A 16,240-nucleotide genomic window follows, 5' to 3' on the forward strand; every position below is an offset into this window, starting at 1 on the left:
GTCTATTTTGTCTGATATGTATTGCTACTCCAGCTTTCTTTTGATTTCCATTTGCATGGAATATCTTTTTCCGTCCTCTCACTTTCAGTCTGTATGTGTCCCTAGGTCTGAAGTGTGTCTCTTGTAGACAGCATATATATGGGTCTTGTTTTGTATCCATTCAGCCAGTCTGCGTCATTTGGTTGGAGCATTTAATCCATTTACATTTAAGGTAATTATCAATATGTATGTTCCTATTACCATTTTCTTAATAATTTGGGGTTTGTATTTGTAGGTCTTTTTTCTCTTGTGTTTCCCACCTAGAGAAGTTCCTTTAATATTTGTTGTAAAGCTGGTTTGTGGGTGCTGAATTCTCTTAGCTTTTGCTTGTCTGTAAAGCTTTTGATTTCTCCATCGAATCTGAATAAGATCCTTGCTGGGTAGAGTAACCTTGGTTGGAGGTTTCTCCCCTTTCATCACTTCAAATATGTCCTGCCACTCCCTTCTGGTCTGCAGAGCTTCTGCTTAAAAATCAGCTGATAACTATATGGGGAGTCCCTTGTATGTTTTTTGTTGCTTTTCCCTTACTGCTTTTAATATTTTTTCTTTGAATTTAATTTTTATTAGTTTGATTAACATGTATCTCGGCATGTTTCTTCTTGGTTTTATCCTGTATGGGACTTTCAGTGCTTCCTGGACTTGGGTGGCTATTTCTTTTCCCATGTTAGGGAAGTTTTTGACTATAATCTCTTCAAATATTTTCTCAGACACTTTCTCATTCTCTTCTTCTTCTGGGACCCCTATAATTCAAATGTTGGTGCCTTTAATGTTGTCCCAGAGGTCGTCTCTGAGATTGTCCTCATTACTTTTCATCCTTTTTTTCTTTATTCTGCTCCTCAGCAGTTATTTCCACCATTTCATCTTCCAGCTCACTTATTCGTTCTTCTGCCTCAATTATTCTGCTATTGATCCCTTCTAGTGTATGTTTCATTTCAGTTATTGTGTTGTTCATCACTGTTTGTTTTTCTTTATTTCTTCTAGGTCTTTGCTAAACATTTCTTGTATTTTCTCGATCCATGCCTCTATTCTATTTCCAAGATTTTGGACCATCATTACTAACATTACTCTGAATTCTTTTTCAGGAGGATTGCCTATTTCCTCTTCATTTATTTGGTCTTATAGGTTTTTACCTTGCTCCTTCATCTGTATCATATTTCTCTGTCATCTCATTTTTGTTGATGGGTGGGGCTGTGTTCCTCTCTTGGTGGTTGTTTGGTCTGAGGCGTCCAGCAGTGGAGTTTGCAGGCAGTTGGGAGAAGCTGGGTCTTGGTGCCAAGATGAGGACCTCCAGGAAATCTCACACTGATTAATATTTCCTGGGGCCTGAAGTTCTCTGTTTGCCTATCAGCTTGGGCTGGGCACTACCACCACAGGGGCTCAGGTCCGACCACCAGCCTGGGAACCAAGACCCCACAAACTGTGTGGCATGGCAAAACAAAACAAAGAAACCAAAACCAAAACTGAAACAACAAAACAAAACAACTCATTCCCCCTCAAAACAGACAACAAACAAAAAAGAGCAGAACAATGACAAAGGATAAAAAATAAAATAAAATTAGGAAAATAAAAAATATATTAGAAAAAATAAAAATGAAACAGCCACAAAACAAAACACAACAGCAAAATAAATAAATAGATTGAAAATAAATAAATAAATAATTTAAAACATAAAAATTACCCGGTGCCTCTGCTATCAGTGTCCTTACACCCACAGTGAGCCACATCCAACCCCCACCTCCCCCAGGAAGGCCTCCAAGACGTCCAGGTAGGTTTCAGTCGCACCTCTGCATGTGTTCCTCTCACCAGCGTCCGCTTCTGAAGCTGGCCCAGAGCACAGGTACCCGCGCAGGCCGGCTGGGGCACAGGCTTCCACAGGTGTGTCTGCAGGAGCCAGCACGGCCAGAGGAGGTTTTGGAGGGGGTAGCGCTCAGCCCGCCTGGGCCCACGCAGCCAGGCCAGGGGAGAGTGGGGTGGATTGGGAGATTGGGACTGACATATATACACTACTATGTATGAAGTGGATGGCTGGGGAGGGCCCGCTGTATAGCACAGAGGAAAAAAAAAAAGGTGCAATCTGTTTGCAGGACATATATTAAGTTAACCTTAAAAATGCATTCCAATATACATTAAGTGCAGACAAATACTGATTGATTCCACTTACACAAGCTACGTAGAATAGTCAAATTCATAGTCAGAAGTACATTGGTAGATGCCAGGGGGCTGGGAGGTTGGAGGATGGTGAGAGGGAATGGAGAGTTAGTGTTTAAAGGGGATAGAGTTTCAGTTTAGGAAGGCAAACCATTCAGGAGAGGGATGATAGTGAGATTTGCACAACATGAATGTACTTAGTGCCACTGAACTGTACAGTTAAATATGGTTAACATAGTATGTTTTATATTCTGTGACTCACCACAATGAAAAAAAAAAGTTTTTAACTGTTGTACACCAGAAACTAACAGAATACTGTAAATCAAGTGCACTGCAATAAAGAAGAGAAAGATATAAAAAGGAAAAACAGAAAACTATATATATGATAGTATTTTATCCTATATATTACATTTATTGTAAATCAACTATACTCCAATAAAAAAAGAAACATAAAGAGAATTATATATATGATAGTATTTTATCAACCTTAGTGAAAAGGAGATACTGATATTTGCAACACATGGATGAAACTGGTGGAAATTATGCTCAGTGAAATAGAAAGAAAGAAAAACACTGTATGATCTCATTTATATATGGAAGGTCAAAGGTCAAATTCATAGCTAGAATGTTAGTTACCAGGGACTGGTTTGAGGAAGCAACAGAATGCAGAGATGTTTGTCAAAGGTATAAAGTTGCAGTTATGTAGGATGAATATCTTCTAGAAATCTAAGGTACAGCATGGTGACGATGGATAATAATATTGTGTTTTATGCTGGAAATTTGCTAAGAGTGTAGATCTCAGGTGCTCTCTCCACAAAAAAGAAAGGGTAAATATATGAAGAAGTGGATATGTTAATTAGCTTGACTGTAGTAATTATTTAACTTTGTATATGTATATCAAGACATCATGATGAAAAGTCTATATATATGTGTATATATATATATATATATATATATACACACACAATTTTCATTTAAAATAAAAAGAAAATTTAATAAATTAAAATCCAAGCCCCATATGGCCTCTAAGACCCACCTCTCTGTTATTACCCCTTTGCTCTCACCCACTGCTGTGTTCTCAGTTGGTCACATGACTTCTTGCCATTGTTGAGACATCCAAAAAAGGACACAGCCCAGAAATGCTGAACCTGCTTTTCCCTCTACCGGGACTCCTCTTCCTACAGACAGCCATCTGGCTTGACCCTTCCTTTCATTTATGTCTCTACCCAGATCTAAGTATCAGAGAGAACTTTCTTGAATACAGTTTCCAAAATAAATACAGTTTCCTGACATATTACATAGTTGTTTTATCTGATTTTATACACAATGTAAGTTCCACAACAGCAGAACCTTAGCCATTTTCTTCACTCATATACTAGCTTTAGATGAATAAGTGAATAGGTGAATGATCAAATAAAAAGATAGCTTAAAACATGACCGTTCTTACCATACAACCTGTTGGCTTCATTGGCATGGCTCTCTGCAATCATGCAGGACTCTGGCCTCAGAAGTGCTTACCTTTGGTTGAATACTGTGTTGTTAGCATCTTAAAATTCCTTAAACAACAAGGTCCTACTGTAGAGCGCAGGAAACTATATTCAATATTCTGTGATAAACCATAATGGAAAAGAATATGAAAAAGAATATATATGTATAATTTTGTCACTTTGCTGTACAGCAGAAATTAAACACAACATTGTAAATAAATTATACTCCAATAAAATTTTTAAAATCCGAATTATTTTGGCATGAGGGTCCCACAGTTTTATTTTTCAAATTATATAGCTTGTCTTGCCTTCTGGACTGCCATGGTCAATATGCTTGATGCTATCTCATTACATTTATTAGGGAGATTTGACCAGCTATTTCATGTTTCCTTTGTATTCTTAGCCAGTGTGTTTTTAGTTGTTTTGAATTCACTGTCTTCACCTTAATACAGAAGATCTGTGTTGTAAGGATGGGCAGTGACAGCTCTATCAGTGACTGAACCCCCAGTTCCAGGGAACATTGGTCCCCAAGGTAGAATGAACAGAGCTGGTTTGCTTTATAAAACCTTAAGAAAGCGTTCTGATATCATGATGCTATTTCTTCCAAATTGTTCATTGTAAACTTTTTTTGAAACTTACATCATATTTCATCCTCTTCCCATCAACATAAAGTCAACAACTCAGAATGATTTAAATTGGCTGCCCCATAAAAGGATGTTTGCACTTAAGTATGGTAGCCATGACCCTATGGACCCTGAATATATCAGTGTAATTTTTAACAACTACATTGATTGAATTGAAGTCCATTTTAGTTTTTTTATTCTAGATCTGCTGCAACCATGGGAAAACCCAAAAACATAAATGCCAGGAAGCCTGCCTCTGACAAACAAGCTTTATTACAAATACAAATGGTGCCTGTTATAAGAATAAATTAAGATTTCAATGAAATAATTTTACATGAAAATAAAAGGAAGGAGAATAGAAGCCAAGGTGGCAGAAACAGATTCTGCAATTTAAGACTTTTCTCTGGTGACTTCTTGCATTTCTTTTTCCATAACTAACAATATTTTTGCTCTTGTTTATCTCTTTTTTTAAAAAAAATATTTATTTATTGGCTGCATTGGGTCTTAGCTGCAGCACACAGGATCTTTCATTGTGGTTCATGGGCTCTTCGTTGCGGTGCGCAGGCTTCTCTCTGGTTGTGACGTGCAGGCTCCAGAGTGTGTGGGCTCTGTAGTTGTGGCATGCAGGCTCAGTAGTTGCAGCCCACAGGCTTAGCTGCCCCATGGCATATGGGAATCTTAGTTCTCTGACCAGGGATCAAACTGGCATTCCCTGCACTGCAAGACAGATTCTTAACCATTGGACCACCAGAGAAGTCCCTCATGCTTATCTCTTAACTTTTGGCTTTATTCTTCTCTGATATATAAGTTTTCTATCTCTACTGGGTTCCAATTAGACAAATCATATTTTGTTAGTTGTGATAACATCTGTGTTTTCACATTTTCCCACATGCCATTTAGGAAAATCTGTTATGTAATTGATGTCTTCTAACTTCTTTGTGTAAATTTTTTTCAATGTCTGTTTTGAAATTTATTTCTCATTTATTTCTTATTTTTGCATTTATTTGGTTAATAACCACTCTCACTTATTAAAATTATTTTAACTACTGCTTTGATTATTTTGTTTATTTTTCCCAAGAACCAGATATATTTTATACTTAAAAAAATATATAACATACACACTAGCACATACATATCATACATACACAACTTCATTTTATTGAGGTGAAGTCACATATTCATATATGAGTGGCACTAAATACTTTCACAATGCTGTGCAACCGCCACGTGTATCTTATTCCAAACCATTTTTATCACCACAGAATAAAATCCTGTATCCACTAAGCAGTTACTCCCCATTCCTTCCTTTCTGCAATACTTGGAAATCACCGATCTCCTTTCTGTTTCCGCAAATTTGTCTATTCTATATATTTCATATAAATGAAGTCATACAACATGTGACCTTTTGTGTTGGCCTTTTTTCACTCAGCAGTGTTTTCAAGGTTCATTTATGCTGTAGCTGTGTCAGTAGCTTTTATGGCTGAATAATATTCCATGTAATGGACATAAAACAATTTGTATACCCATGAATCCTTCGATGGATATCTGAGTTGTTTCTACATTTTGGCTATTGTAAATAGTGCTGCTATAAATATTCATGAACAAGTATTTGTTTTAACACCTCTTTTCAATTCTTTTGGTTATATATGTAAGTGCAGAATTCCTGGGTCACATGGTTATTCCATGTTTAATTTTTTGAGGGAGGGCCAAACTGTTTTCCACAGTGGCTGAACTATTTTACATTCCCACTAGCAAAATACATGGGTTTCAATTTCTCCATATTCTCACCAATACATGTTGTTTTCTGGGTTTTTCATTTGCTCGTTTGTTTTTAGTATGGACAACTTAGTGGCCGTGATGTGGTATCTCACTGCGGTTTGGTTCACGTTTCCCTGATATTAATGGTGTTGAGCATCTTTTCATGTGCTTGTTGACCATTTGTATATCTTCTTTGGAGGAAAGTCTATTCAAATCATTTTCCTGTTTTTAAATAGGGGGTTTTATCTTTCTGTTGTTGAATTTCAATTTGAGATCTAGCCTTCCTCTTCTCCTTCGTCTTCCCATCCCTTCTCACAGGGTGAACACATATTCCTGAGGTCTTGTCTCAGGCTCTCTCTCTCTCTCTCTCTCTCTCCATCTCTCTCCCAGCTTACTGACATCTACATCAAGGCCATGTAAAATAGACCTGAAGGAATAGCATACCCCTACTTCAGTGCTTTCCACTGGTTTGAGTTCAGGTTTTTCAACCAACTTTTTCTTCTGTCATTAACACCCTTCTTGGATGACACCTTACTACTTAGGTTTCCAGAAGGAGTCATGCTTTCCAACCTATAGCTTCTTGACCTCTGAACCTTCTATCTCCTTCCACCTTGACTTGGGAAGCCATCCATTTTAGTCTAAACATTTTTTTTCTTATATTCCCTACTGAGGGAACCCAATAATAGTCAAAACACACTAAGCATCTGGATATTTCCAACCGCTTCCCTGAAAGCCATAGGCCTATCAGGTGTATGGTTAACCTGTCATGTTATTTTAGGCAACATTGAACCAAATATGCCTTCGTTTCACACCATGAGTCTTGGGGTTGCAAATTAGGATAACAGTTAACCTCAGTGCCCAGTGCCCATTTGCTAAGACAATGTTTCAAACACACCACAAAGTATTATTTTGCAATTTAGCTATGGTATCAAATGAACCCCCAGATCCAATGGTGTACAAAGGAGGTGAAGGTAGGTGCAATGTGAGTGGTTATATTAGATTCCTACTGCTGTCCTAACAAATTATCACGGACTTGGACATTTAAAGCAGCACAAACTTTTTAGTTTACTGTTCTAGAGATCAGAAGAACAAAATGCATCTCAGTAGAGGCTAAAATAAAAGTTTTAGCACTGTTGCGTTACTTCTCAAGGCTCCATGGGAAAGTCGGTTTTCTTGTTTTTTCTGGCTTTGAGAGGCTGCCAACATTTTTTGGCTTGTGGCCTCTTTCCCTCTTCGAAGTCCACAATGGCCAATTGGATAATCTTACAATGAATCACTCTGACATACGCTACTCTTTCACTATAAAACTCTTGTGATTACACTGGGCCCAGTTGGATAATTCAGGATAATCTCTTTATCTCAAGGTCACCTAATTAGGAATCTTAATTTCATCTGAAACCTTTATTCTCCATTGTCCTATCACCTAACATTTTCACAGGTTTCGAGGGTTGGAGTGTGGACATCATTTGAAGGGGTTCTAATACAAATGGTAAAACACAAAATAAGTCTCTAACTCACTTAACTGCCAAGGAAGATTCTCCTGGTCAGTGGTTGTTCTTCCACTTGGGGATTCAGGGTACCGGGAGTCCATCATTTTTTGACACCCCCATTATCAGTGTGCAGTTTCCAATTTTGCTGTGCTGGGCACAGAAGTAAGAAGAGTACTGAGACTAAGAGGTTACTGGAAATAAAACAGGCTATTTCTGGGCAGATTCACTGATTAGAACTCAGTCACATAAAAGCAATTAACAAACTCCTATAGGGGCTTGGATATTAATTTCAATCTTTACCCTAAGAGAACAGCACAAATTTAAGTGAGCAGCAGGTTAGACTGTGTCACACCACAGACAGTATTTATGTGGGCAGCTAGAAGCCACCAGGAGAGCACAACATAGTGCAAAATATTACATTAATAAAATCAATGCTTCTTAAGATATCGCCATTTTAATTTTACTTTGCAATGCAATGGGAGAAGGTCATGTGGATATTTTATTTTAACCCTGCAAAGGCTCAAAGCTTTCTTCATGACAGAGTCCTTGGGAGAATTAATGAATATAAAGATGAGTTAATGTCCCTTTCTTTGAACCCTGTTTTTTTTCTCAGTAAGCTCACTATTTCAGCTATGATATGAAGCCAATCAGTCACATGATATCTAGCGGCTATTTTTAAATTTAAAAAAATCATTTTAATATGTATCTTCAAGTTATGAAAAATGTGAGAAACAAACTGCATTTTGAAAATAGTTATTTGGAAATGTTTTCATTGTATGTGATTTTGTTGCCAAAAATGACATGTGAAACCACAAAATTTCTGATATTTTCACACTAAGTAACTTGGAAACATAATTTTCTAACTTGTTGAAAATGCTCCTAATTAAAAATATAATAAAATATTTGTATTAAAAATTTTTAATAAACCATTTTGATTAGTTTGCAATGAAGTAGCATCATTATCATAATAATGCACTACAAAATTTTATTAAAAGTCTGCATAGTTGGTGAATGAGATTTAAAATGTCTTTGGAAGTACCAGATTTTCTTTTTGCAGTTAAGAACCAGTAAAGAGAAAGACATGCGACAGTTTGCAAAAACAAATATAATGTGCACCTTAAAATTTAAATTTGGTAGCAATTCCATTATGCATGCCTTTCATTTATAGCTGCATAACTTCGTGAAGTTTCTTCTTCTGATGACAGCCACTAATTTTAACCAGTGGAATAAAGCAAACTTAGAACCAAACCTTTAATTTGCTGCCTCACAAAGTGTTAAAGATATTAAAATATAATGAGGTGTGTTCAATCATGCTGTGTTAGGATGTAATAGTAATAATGATAATAAGATAAATAAAGGATCTTGTACAATTAGTAAGTATAATAGATTTAAAAGTATATTGAGGGCTTCCCTGGTGGCGCAGTGGTTGGGAATCCGCCTGCCAGTGCAGGGGACACGGGTTCGTGCCCCGGTCCGGGAAGATCCCACATGCCGCGGAGCAACTGGGCCCGTGAGCCATGGCCGCTGAGCCTGTGCGTCCAGAGCCTGTGCTCCGCAACGGGAGAGGCCACAACAGTGAGAGGCCCGCATACCGGAAAAAAAAAAAAAAAAAAAAAAAGTATATTGAATATTGTTCATTTCACTATTTTTTGAAAATGCTTTTTTGTTTTATTTCTACAAAGCACATAATAAATTACCATTGTGTGCATGAATAATTTTAAATTAATTACTAAACAAGCTATATAAATTTTAAATTGTATGAATAAATAAATAAGATTTTTATCAAAACAGATTCTCCAATAAGATGTCCTGAGTTCGTGGGTCCACTCTCCTCCGTGAGTTTGCTGCACCTGTCTCTCCCTCCCCATGTATCTTTGGTTTCAGGATTCTCTCGTTCTGAAAGCTTATAGTCTTCAAGCGCACTATGACTGAGACCTTATTTCACCCCGTTCTTCTGCCATGGCACCCTTCCTTTCTTCTCCAAAGGTTAAATACTTCTTACTTGAAAAAGAAGGTCAGTGTGGGTGACCTTGCACAGCCCCCATATACCTTCATTGTACCCTGAAGAGTTTTCATCTCCGCGACCATTCCCTTCATACCTCAGGCTGTGAGTCCTTGCATGACAGTAAGCATCTGAGTTGTCTTTGAACCCCCTCACCTATCCCAGCCTGTGGCTCTTAGAAAGTCGCTCAAAATGTATTTAAATGAATGGGGGGGAAATAAAAATAACAAAAGCAAGAAATCCCACTTATTGACTTCCCGCTGTAATCCAGGAACTGGATTATCTGATTTACATATCCACTCATCAGTTTAATCCTCACTCTATCCTGATGAGGAAATATCTGAGAAGTTAAATAACTGCCCTATGGTTAAAGGGTTAGTGAGTGTCAGAGACAGCAAACAACGCTATGCCAAGTTTCCTCCTTTTGTTTTATGCCACTCTACCGGTACCTCATTCTAATGTTTGGTGATGTCATATTTAATTGAAAACTGAGATAAAGCATCTAGTTTTGGCACTTTTACAAATACCTTGGTCTATTGTAAAAATATAGAAGGCATGTGAGAGCTTAGTTCCCCAACCAGGCATGGAACCCACGCTCCCTGCATTGGAAGCACAGAGTCTTGACCACTGGACCACCAGGGAAGTCCCTAGAAGGCATTTATGCTTAAAAGATAGATTATAGTTTTATCATCCATGTTTTAAAAATATATATATTCAGTATTTTTGAGTTGTTTCTGTTTGGTAGACTTACCTTAACTAATAAGCAACTCTAGCAGGGGAACACTTCCAATCCAAACTGTAGTGGGATCATCTCTTTCCTGCTCCTGGAAATGTTCTGACAATATCATCTCTTCATCTGAGAGTCTCCTTCTCATAGGCTGAAAGTTTCCACTGTCCAGGTCTTCTGATTGTAGGTAGCCTAAGAAATGGCATCTATTTTCCAACTGATAATCCTTCAGGGAATATTTCTAAAAGCAACATGCCCACCATTCTATGGATTAAGACATGTTGGGCATCTTGCCGTTAACCAGTTAACTAGAACTAGCAGCACCGTTTCTCCTTCCCATCTCCCCTGAGGAGATGACTGAGCAAAGCTGTTCCCAGGGGTCCTTGCTGGGTTTGCACCAGCCAAGGAGGCAAGCCAGAGCGTCCTGTGCTTTCACACTCTTCTCTCCCATCCAAAAAGCATGTAAGGGAGGTGACTCTCATTGTGACTACAGATTCTATCCTACACTCAAAAACTAAGCCAACAACACTTAACCTTTACCACTTAAATAATAATAACTGATTCATCAACTTAATTGCCTAGTTATTTATTGAAGTTTTATTACATATTAGGTTCTATGCCAGGAACTAGGACTTAACAGATGAATAAGACATAGTCCCTCCTTTCAAAAGTGTACATACAGACAAATAGAAAACTAGACAAGTAGACAATACCTTATTAAAGTGTGGTTACAGGGTTTCCCTGGTAGCACAGTGGTTAGGAATCCGCCTGCCAATGCAGGGGACACGGATTCGAGCCCTGGTCCAGGAAGAGCCCACATGCCGCGGAGCAACTAAGCCCGTGCGCCACAGGTACTGAGCCTGCGTGTTGCAACTACTGAAGCCCGCGTGCCTAGAGCCCGTGCTCTGCAACAAGAGAAGCCACCACAGTGAGAAGCCCGCACACCACAACAAAGAGTAGCCCCCGCTCACCACAACTAGAGAAAGGCGGTGCAACAACAAAGACCCAACGCAGCCAAAAATAAAATCAATCAATCAATCAATTTATGTTTAAAAAACAGTGTGGTTACAATCACAGAAGTGCTGGGAGGTTGTGAAGAGGGAGATCACTACAAACTGCAAAATTAGGGAAGAGTTTACAGACACTGAAGATGAGAAGTGCACAGTAAAGGTAAAGGAAAGGAAATCCCATCAAAATTCAGAGGCTGAAAGAACACGGCATGTTTAGAAACACCCTATTTGCTCCAATACAGAAGCTGCAGAAAATGCACGATAGGTGTCTAGCAGGAGGTAAGGTGGGAGAAATAGGGAGAGGTATAATCAGAAAGAGAATGGATGTCATTCTTTAAAATGTTGACTGCTTCCCTCTGGGCAAGCAGCATCACTGTAGAATGCAAAGAATTGGGATTGTGCAATTACCTTCACATTTAGAAGGATATCTTTTGAGAGGGGAGGTGGAGGTGAATGGCCACGGTCCAGCTGGACAATATTTCAGACCTGAATTGACACAGCAGAAGTGAGGATAGAGAGGGAGGAGGCAGACAGGAAGAGCCTTGACAGGACCTAATAGTTTCTTGGTTATGTTATTGAAACTGGACTCGGGTCTGCTCTCCTGATGTGCGGTAAAGCCAATCTACTGCCACTGGGTTTTGAAGGGAAGTATAGCATGCATTGCAGGTGCCAAGCAGGGAGAACGGGCAGCTCATGCTCAAAGACACAAACTCCCCGATGGCTTTCAGGGAAGGGATTTTAAAAGCAATGAATGTAAGGGAGAGGGCTTTAGGGTGTGTGATCAGCTCATGCTCACTTCTTGGCTTGGCTGGCATCAAGGTGAAGTTTCAAGCATCATCAGCCTCCTGGCTCCAACTGGTCTGTGGTCTACATGCTTGGAGTCAGCAGTTTTCATCTGATGGGAGTCTGGTTTCTGTAAAAACAACTTAAGACTGTGTATCAGACACTGTTATCTATGTCCTTCAGGGAGGAACTAAAGTTCTGTGACTCAGCTATATGGCTCATCTATTGCTTATGTTGTTACCAGCTCCATTGGCCCAACTGCTATTCTTTATTTCTACACGTTGACATTCTTCTAATCATTGACCCCTGAGCCAGGCTTTCTGAGACTCAGGGGAGGCATAAGGGACTGAAGCAAAGTCTTTTACTTCAAGAGTGGTTAAGAATCCGCCTGCCAACGCAGGGGACACGGGTTCCATACCTGGTCTGGGTAGATCCCACAGGAGAGAGGGGCTCATATACTCAAGAGTTCCCCAAGTGTCCTGCTTGGTTTCAATCCCCCCTTTTCTTGGTTATTCCTCAGTCCTGAGGGGAACAGTGCAGGCTAAGAAAGGGGGAAAATGTTTTGGATGGAGAGGTTAATCATAAACTCAGTAGGGAAACTTGGTTTCAGTTATAGAAAAGAAAACTTTATATAATAAAAAAAAAAAGGTCTAAAAAATAATGCATAGGAGTCCTGCTTGATTGAAGGGGTTGGACTGATTTGCCGATGATGAAAAAGGACGAAAATTTTGGGATGGAGTGGGCATGTTGGGGAAAATGCTGTTGAGTACAGATTTGGCTATGGGAAAACTGAGGTGCTCATGGAGCCTCCAGGTAGAGATTTGTAATTGAAGTTTGCTATATGGGACTGAGCCTCAGAAAAGAGATCTGAACTAGACATACATGGGTTACTAACTGGTGGTTGTAACTGCTAAACTGTCTTCAAGAATGGTGACTGGTTATACTTAGGTTTTCATGTCACTTTAACACAACTAACTATGCATGTTCTGGAGGGCCCTTCGGTGCCCTTCCAACCCATCACTCACCTGCGGCCGGCAGACCACTCGTCCCAAGGTTACTGCTCTCTCTCCCCCAAAGTCCCTTCTCTCACATGGATCAGTCTGGTAAATACATCTGCCTGATTCTTTCATTTACTTCTTTCCTCCTGCTTTCCTGGCCCAATGAGACAGCCCCCAGATGTCAGGAACAAATCCATAGCCTGTCTTATTTCCTTGTCTTTTTAGAAAAGTCTCCTGGCATCTCTCAGAAATTGTGACTAGTGAAGTAAAGGAAAAGGTTTCTTTTAAGACTCTGCCTTTTGAGTTTATCATTTTTTATTGTATTTTCCCCTTCTTACAAGGCATGGATCATGCAGAGGGTGGGAAGACTCAAGGAGGTACCCATCAGTCTTGTCAATGCCAGTAAGAGCGGTGGTCTATGTCCACAGAGAGCCAGACTTTAATTTCACTTAACTTGGGCCCAATTACCCCTACAGAGGAGAGTAGCCAACTTGAAAAGTTATCCCAGGAGCAGACAGGCTTCATTCAGACTGTCATGGTGGAGCTTCCAACACAGAGGCAAGCAGCCCTGATCATTAACGTCTTTCAGACGAGCAGCTTGCCCCATGTGACTCATGAACGGATGAGGATTAATCACCTCTGCCTTACACCTGGTCTTTGGACCACTCCAACCCAAAATACCCATTTAGTCTGTTCTTTAGCTCATCAATAATTAACATTCCTTTCCAGTTATGTACATAGAAAAAACAATGATTACACACAAATCAAAGCAGAACTGTGCCCTTCAGGTGATTCTGATTACAGATTCCTCCTTGGGAGAGCAAGGCAGAAGGACAGGATGTGAGTTGACTGCTAAGATTAAAAGGAACATACATACAGTTCAAACTCCAGTCCAAGGAAGCTGAAAAACAAAAGGCAAGTTTCAAAAATTGATCTGAAACATACACAAGTGTTTCAGTTGAAATTATGTTTTCCTCTCCGCAAAATGCTTAGCCACAAATTCCTTAGTAAGTAAATTTTCCAAAAATGCATTTATGGGACTTCCCTGGTGGCTCAGTGGTTAAGAATCTGCCTGCCAACACAGGGAACACGGGTTCCATACCTGGTCTGGGAAGATCCCACATGCCATGGAGCAACTAAGCCTGTGTGCCACAACTACTGAGCCTACACTCTAGAGCCCATGAGCCACAACTACCGAAGCCTGCGTACCACAATGAAGACCCAACATATCAAAAAATTAATTAATGAATTAATTAAAAATGCATTTATTTGTATTAGAAATTTGAAAATCTCACAGAAAGAAGGACAAAGATTATTGACTGACCCAACTACCCATCCGGTCCATTCTTCCTCTCCACACACAGGCCAAAAGATCACCCTTGATCATTATATATTTGAATATATCTCATGCTGGGAAGTTTGTTATTGATAAGATCAGTACATCTTTGATAGTTTCGGCTCTTAGAGATATCTTCTTTCTATGTAGTTTCAATCTGTACATGTACACTCCACATACAAGTCATTTCTGTTTCTTTATAAACACAGAATAATTGTTTGAAATTCAAATATGGTGTTATTCACATTAAACTTTTTAATAAACTTAGGAGTATGAAGGTGTTTCTTTTCCATGAATTCTATCACATTTTGTCATGTTCTTTTAAGACACACGGGATTTTGACCTATAAGAGTAACATCCAGAAGATATTCAATTATTACTGGAAAGTCTAGAAAAACACAGAAGTCTATCAGATATAAATAATAATGCATAGAAAAGTAAACAAACAAAAAGAAAATTTGACTCTGAGTTAGAGAAAGTAAGGTGTTACATGAGAGAGGAAAACCTCTCTCATTTAGGTAGCAAGTAAGTTAGTAATTACTTCTTCATGATGATGTGAAGAAAAAGGAAAGACTGAAAGTTTGTTTCCACAAGAAGAAGCTGGGTAAGAGGATTTCACTTAAGGTAAAATACATTTAATATTCTGCTTAATATGCACCCATTATTTTAAAGTGATTTGCATACATTAACTCATTTAATCTTCAGAGTGAGCCCATAAGGCAGGTACTGTTATTACACCCTTTTACAGATAAGGAAAATGAGATACAGGGATGTTAATTATTTGTCCAAGGTTATACAGCAGATGAATGACAAAATAGGTCTTCAGCCCTGACATTTCCCCTTAAAAGTCCATGCTCTAGGGCTTCCTCGGTGGCGCAGTGGTTGGGAGTCCACCTGCCGATGCGGGGGACGCGGGTTCATGCCCCGGTCCGGGAGGATCCCACATGCCGCGGAGCGGCTGGGCCCGTGAGCCGTGGCCGCTGAGCCTGCGCGTCCGGAGCCTGCGCTCCGCAACGAGAGAAGCCACAGCAGTGAGAGGCCCGCGTACCACACACACACACACACAAAAAGTCCATGCTCTTAATTACTACGAGTCAATGAGATTGACTCACTGAGTCAGGAGCAGTTGCCGTGTCCTGATCATTAGGAAAGATGCTATCAAAGAAGTGGGATGGATTGTGCTCTTGAAGTCTAGACACAGCAGTGTTTAAGGATCCTGGACAAAAAATCCCTGCAAGATTAGAACAGGAGGAGTTCATAATTCAGGTAAAGGCATCATTTACTGTCCAAAACAGGGCATTTTTGAGAGTGACTAGGGCAAACTGAAAATTAATTTAGAACAAAAGAACAAAGAACTTTTCACAGCAAAGCAGGATAAATGAATATAAAACATTTTCCTATGATTCATATATTATGGAGCAAGACCCTATCAAATAAATGAAAATTTTAGATGTCAAGAAGAATTAGGAGGGAGTCGATGCCTTTCTCTTGGATGTGTTTCTTTTTTCCTCGGTCATTTATCTTCTGTAAAACAGTAACATTTACCTTACATCAGCTCATGCATTAGAAAAAGGGCATATCAACATTGAAATAGAGTAGGCTGGCCTAAACCCTGAAATGTTCTTGCCATCACAAAGACAGCTGATTTTTCTATGAAGCGGATTTTTAGATGATTTTAAACATTACTGTGGCTGTATCCTTGAGTCATTTACCCTCTCACAATCTACCCTGTTGTTTTGAACATCCATCTATCTATTCATTCACATCCAATTTAAGATTTTTCTCCCACTAGAGTCCCAGGAATTCTGCTTTGCCAAGTTCACCATTATAAGGGAAGAT

The sequence above is a fragment of the Kogia breviceps genome, chromosome 9 (genome assembly GCF_026419965.1).
Source record: "Kogia breviceps isolate mKogBre1 chromosome 9, mKogBre1 haplotype 1, whole genome shotgun sequence".
Lineage (NCBI taxonomy): Eukaryota > Metazoa > Chordata > Mammalia > Artiodactyla > Physeteridae > Kogia > Kogia breviceps.